This window comes from Papilio machaon, chromosome 23 (genome assembly GCF_912999745.1).
Source record: "Papilio machaon chromosome 23, ilPapMach1.1, whole genome shotgun sequence".
Taxonomy (NCBI): domain Eukaryota; kingdom Metazoa; phylum Arthropoda; class Insecta; order Lepidoptera; family Papilionidae; genus Papilio; species Papilio machaon.
In genome coordinates this window covers 2651969-2658508 of record NC_060008.1, presented here as the reverse complement: position 1 = coordinate 2658508, position 6540 = coordinate 2651969, and the positions used below count along the sequence as shown (strand labels likewise).

Sequence of the window (6540 nt, the reverse complement as noted above, 5' to 3'; positions counted from 1 at the left end):
TGGATTGACCAAAGAGTTCCTTGGTCTACTTTATTAGTTACTAGGGATGTACCCTTTCGGCTAACGAAATGTCAAACCAAGAGGCTAGGCTAGACATATCAAAATGTTGGGGTAAGTAAAAGTTTTGACAAGAGAGTTAAACCGACAAACCTAAAACTAGTAATATACTAAACTGATATAAATTACTATATCATCTCTGGTTGTTAATTTGCCTTTTATTATTCAAATAATTCAATAGAAGCTATTTCGTGAAAAGATTAAAAATACAATATAACAACGAAAACTTGTCTATTATCCAATATTTAGATATATGAGATGAAAATTACAATTAGAAATTCTAATAAGAAGGTAAAATTTTAAATGACTTATTCGATTTAATGTAAAGTATTAACGTGCGAATTAAAGCCACTACAAGTAAAGTACATTACATTAAATTTAATAAAAAGTGTCCAACATAAATAAGTACTTCTTCTACTTCTACTTATTAGGACTTAACGCTCTGCGATTGCAAATTCGAGAATTACATGTATGAAATAGAAAAAATACATTTTATACTTAGACTATTTATGTTTTCTCCCACCCTTTATGTACGTAAAAGCTTAGTTTTTTTCCATCCAAAATGTAGCGAATTAAGATTTGAAATGTCCTACTTTATTGTGAATTTAATTCATAATTTAATGTGTAGACTTAAATTATGCTATTAAAACATGAAGCGATTTTTTTTTACCTTTTATTCTTAGGAAAGTGGAGTTACGGATGGATGTGAAATCTTACATTTGCTAAAACTGTGGAGAAATGCAGTCAAAAAGATTTCGTTTTTTTAAACAAAAATAGCTAATGGGCTACTACTACTTAGCATATTTTTGTCGCGTATTGTTTAAAAGTAGCAATTAAACTGTTCTTTAGAGAGTTAAGACTGGGGATGTTTGTTTCAGTCCTAAGGTGAAGAAAGAAATAAAAAAAAATACGTCTGATGAAATTTGGAAATGAAATCCAATATCAACTCCAAATTTCATCCAGATTCGTTCAATCGTTATGGAGTTACTTTGAAATAAATACCAATACACCCAAACTTTCACATTGATAAACAATAGGTATGATCTGAAGAAAAAATATCTCGGTATTTGTAGACCTCTACATTTAAAATACTTAGTTTAGTATATATTCCTTTTTTATTCTCATTATAACTTGTTTTCTCGGTTTAGACGTGTGTTTAACCGATAAATCGTCACACAAGCCGAACGTGGTCACATCACTAGCTGCGCTTGTGCGCGCGTTATCAGCTGCGCTGTGTACGTTGATAAAATTTTGAAAAATTCTCAACTTTTCCGCGATAACCCCGCCTTCTCGGTAAGGAAAAAAAGCTTGAGTGCCGTATTCATAGACTGAGACTGATTTTTAATTATTTGAAACCGCTTTTTCTTTAAATAAACGAATTAGCGTTTTTAATGGTCACCTAGGAATTCACTTAGCGAAGATTTCCACAATAAAGTACGCGTTAAGAGACTTGCGTGACTTGTAGCAATCGTTTAAGCGCACGTTTTGACGCTTTTATTCTTTCTTAATGGTAATTTTCAGTATTGTAGTGGTGAAAGAAAGAAAGCTACGTATCTTCTTACAATAGTGTGACAAACATTTATAACTTGATGACTTCAACTACCCGACTATTCCTTGAAGTACGTTAACAATTGAGTTATTGTAAACATTTATAAACTGGTCACTTGCCGGATTAGACTCGGAAAATTATATTAGTCATTGCGAAGACAAGAGAAAATGTCAACATTAGTACGGATGTTTTGTGCTTGATATTTTGAAAATATCTACTGTTACGTAAATACATTTTCATCTTGTTGTTGTTTATTGGCTAGTTAACTATCCTAAATAGTCTTAAAACTACTTCTAGCTAGTAGATCTGAATACTAATTGAATTTAGAAAATATAGGTACAAACATAACCTCCTTCTTTTTGAAGTCGGCTAAAAATAATTAACTTGAAAAATATGCTTGTTTTATAGTTTCGTGTATGAAATTATCATTTATACTTGAATACTTCACTTTGCTGATACGCTTTACTGGAATCTAATTAGAATGTAGGTAAAAGTTGCACTGTAATGTACTACAACAGATACGTAAGTTAATCGTAAAAGTACGTTAAAGTGTAAGTACATTTTTACTAAATAGTAAGTGTCCACAGTGTATCGCAACGCAATCAAAGAACCGTGTTACAAATGTTTTGCATTTTTATTTGGATACTCGAAAGAAGTCAAAATACGGTCTAATGCTTAGTTAAAACTTACAAAAATATTTTTCATTACTTCAAAATTTCTACTGCACGTAGTCTGCTTACTCAGTCAATATTTTTTGGATGAGTAAAAACAATCGTTTATTACTTGACTATGAATACGGCGCATCTTATAAATAAACTTCATGACCGACAAGTATTTATTATTTGCAGTTGCGTTATCATTGCCTCTCCACTTAGTATGAGTTTTGTACGTGTATTAATCATAGCGTTTTCTTTGTGAGGGTCTAGATAAAGTGCATCGGCTAGACAACGTACCACTGTGCATAATCTGTGCTATAAAGCTGCCGATTTCAAAAGGGGTGCGCGTTACACTATACTGATTGCTTGAAGTGCATACTGAAATTAGTCGTGGTATCAAATTGTATTGCAATAATGGTATTCCTAATTCAAATGTAATTATAATTAATTTATTATTATTTCCAATTTCAGAATTTAATGTGAACGACATTGGAATACAAAATAATTTGTCTTTTCGACAACAGATAAAAACAGATGGTGTTGTTTTTGACCAATATGTAGAGACAAAAGTACTTTTACTGGGTAAGTAGAAAACAGTTCAGATTTGTATGTCTATAGTAAATAAAAATTGCTTATTTAATATTCATAATGAATCACTTGGGTAGTTATATTGTAAATATATTTCTAACATTTTTTTTAGATTTTTTTAAAGTTTATTTTATAATCGGTATGTAATCTACAGAAAAAGGTAATAAGTATAAAAGAAATTAGTTTTTTTGTACAAAAAAGTAATTATTACTATAAAAAAAAAACGGTAACTACTAGATTCTGAGGGGAATATATAAAATAAGGTAATCATCTTCTTGGCTTTATCCCACTCATGGAGTCGGCGCACAAGTTTTTATAAACCTTAAAGATTTGGCTTAATTTTTTACAGTCGGCCGCCTTTATTTTTAAATAAAATAAGGTAATCGTTTAATACAATTTCATGTTTTATCATTCTGGATAATGTTTTAATATTTTCTTAGGAATATTGACAATTCAAACCATACCATACATTACATCTGAATTTATTATTATAAATTTTTCTTTACAGTGAAATAATTTTAATCATTTATTATTTTATTCATCAGTACTCTAAGCTGTATCGAGTAATTATCATCGAACCATATGAATTATAAATCGATCAATAACATTGTAATTAGCAACGGTGATTTAAAATGTTGACCGTTATGTTACATTTTATCGATACCTGAACCTGGATAGACCAATTACTGCCGGCAGAGGTCGCTAGTGGCCTAACGGAGCGCAGGCGCAGATATATCTTTTTACAACATTCTCTGATTAGAAAATTCCTTTATAAATTGACTGCTTTAATTAAAACGATTTCGTCGTGCCTAACGATAGTAAGTAAGATTTGGCGTTATTATTGATTAATTATTTTTTATGCTATTGATGTTGATGAATTTTGTATGATACAGCTTTTATGTCATATAGAAGTAAGGTAATAAGTTTACCTATTACCTCATGTGCTTGTAATTGTGAGAATGTGTTTGAAACAATAGTAGTATGGAGTTTGTGATCTCTGCCTACACTTTTCCATACGGCTCGACACTGGCAAATTAGTTTAATTTAAAAATAAAAACTTAGAACACGTAAAATTGGAAATTCTATTTGATTTTAATTTTTCACTGAAAAGCTGTAATACAACTACAATGTGGCTACGTATTAAATCACGAGAAAGACACAAAGATGGCCATAAAGTCAGGCGGTGCATTAGAAAATCAGTGTAGGGATCGCGGAGAGAAAAATAAATCAGCACCTACGCACGCGACCTAGCTCAACGGACACACAAGAAGGCAAAACAACAAAAAGTTTCAAGTAAAAAGTCCGCTACGTACAGGGTTGTCGAATATTAAAATTTACCTGTAGTATCTATTTAAAAATTACACACCTTTAAAAATGGTAAAATATAGACATCACACGTAACTTGGGAAAAATACACGAAGGACCCTTGTTAATTCTATCATTTTACTTAAGAAAAATAAGTTCTTGCAATCATATTATTATAGAGACACATCTACATATTATTATATCTCAACGAATAGTCGGAAGACATCTTCAGACATCAATAGTTTTAGGAATAAAAATGAAAATATAAAATATGTTGATAGTAAAATTGTCGATTAATAATTTATATAATTTCTGATATACAGAAGGTTACTGATCCTATAAATATGATTCACAGAGTGTTAAATCTTGTATCGGTGGGCAATGACTCAATGAAAATGTATTCCAATTTCAGGTCAGTGACGGTTGAATCTACTGCGAAAAATGCGCATTATTACTGGCAACAGACGAATGTCAAATAGCAGTGGAATACAAATACACGGATAACTGTAGAATGGTTCAACATCATTACAATTGTTCTCGAAACCTGGAAGTATAAAAATATAATGAGTAAGTAGTAAGTGATGAGAAAAAATTTAAATTAGAAATAAAGTTGCTTGTATCATTTACACTTTATGTTACCATAGTAATAAAGCAAAGAAAGCAACAAATTTTACCACAATATAACCATTTATTTCTTATTTATAAAAATTCTTTTTTATTACTTAAAAATAATGATTATATGAAATGAAAATCATTTCGAGAATTGGGAATATCTGTCAGCCCTATTCGCACCGCGAATACACGAGGGTAACGAACTGCGAAAAATAAGACGAAAAAGAGCGCGCGAGCACATGTGCGTTCCGCCATTTTTTTCTCGCCATCCCTTTCTGAAGCTGCGCACGCGTGCGCCAGACAGGGACGGGGTGAAAAGAAAGCGCGCGGAAAGAGTTGGCGGTCGTTCGCGCGCTGATGCCGTGCGTCGCCGCTAGGGGCACTGCGGTCGCTGGGAAAATTTCTTCCTGTTTTAAAGCTTACATGTTTCCATTTATAATTTGGATGGTGTGTTAGTGCGGATTTGGTGAAGACATTTTGCGTTAGGTTTGCAAAATAAATCATATTTAGCTATATTTAATTGTAACACAAAATAAAAATATTTTCGAATTTAAAATTTATTTAGTGAGAATAAACGTTGCATTATAAACATTGTTGTTAATAGTCACTGCAATATAGCTGTCTTATATTTTTTAAACCTTGTTTATTATGCTTCAATAAGCATAGGTTTTATACAAATTGGTAAACGTTGACGATTGTGTGTAGCTTGTCTTATAAATATAGATATTTTCTAGTAACGAGCTGTATCCAGTGACATTATGAAGCATGACCAGTACCCAATTAGTTGTAGAGTTAGGAAGCAATATCTAGAAGTGGCATCGTAAAAATTGGCCGATAGCGAGACGCGGCAGGATCCCGCGCCGACTCTAAACGTGTTAGTTGAAACATTATTTAAGGAGAAGCATTTACGTGTGGTTTTTATTATTGCATATTAGAAATATTATATCAATTTCTTATTGGTATTAGATAATTGAAACTATTTCCATTATATTATTAATAAATTATAAATAAGGCAGGTATTAAGAGCACCCGAAAACGAGGAGCGTAGAATGAATGTGTAAAAGAACCGTGCTAAATTAAAATCCGTAGTCTCTGCGTACCTCTTCGGGTCACGGATGTGAATTAAGTTGATATTAAAATCAGAAAACAAAAGTACAGAAAAGTTTCAGTACATTTCTGAATAAAAGTATTATGTCTATGTATTATTTCAGAATAATGCTATGTCGAAATAATCGTAGATAAACAATTATAGAATAGAATTGCTATAAAACATAAAAGTGTATGTTATATGATAGTGGAAAATTTAATTAAAATTTTAATTGGTAGTATCCCCCCTTAACTGCCTCGCTATAAACATGCCGAGAAAAAGCATCAATTAAAAAGTCTCCTATACGGTTCTAAATCACGACTTGACAGATTCATTAGAATACTAAATGTTAAAATGGACTCTATTACAAGTATACATGAAACTCATTTTCATCTAGCCTAGGTAATTTAAAGTAAAGATGTTTGTAAGAGTCAATACTCGTTGTTAGTTCTTGTAACGGTTACTAGGCAAATTATTTCATTTATGCCTGGAAAAATTTGTATTTATTTTATTCTGTGATCATGTACATAATTAAATGCATATTTATACCGATAATATATCATATCATATCGAAGTTATATTTTCTATGTAAAATAATTTAAATATATATAAAATAATGACCAAATATATTACAAAAAAATAGTAAAACACCGGTTGCGGAATCTCATGATTTTAGCAACTAGTGG

At 31.1% G+C, this 6540-nt stretch overlaps 1 long non-coding RNA gene across 1 annotated transcript; it reads left to right on the top strand.

Moving 5' to 3' along the window:
- The first annotated feature begins 2444 nt into the window (after positions 1–2444).
- LOC106711221 lies at positions 2445–4803 on the top strand. The gene is made up of 3 exons (XR_001357015.2): positions 2445–2603; positions 2734–2844; positions 4568–4803. It is a non-coding gene; the product is annotated as an uncharacterized LOC106711221 (long non-coding RNA).
- The last annotated feature ends 1737 nt before the right edge of the window (positions 4804–6540 follow it).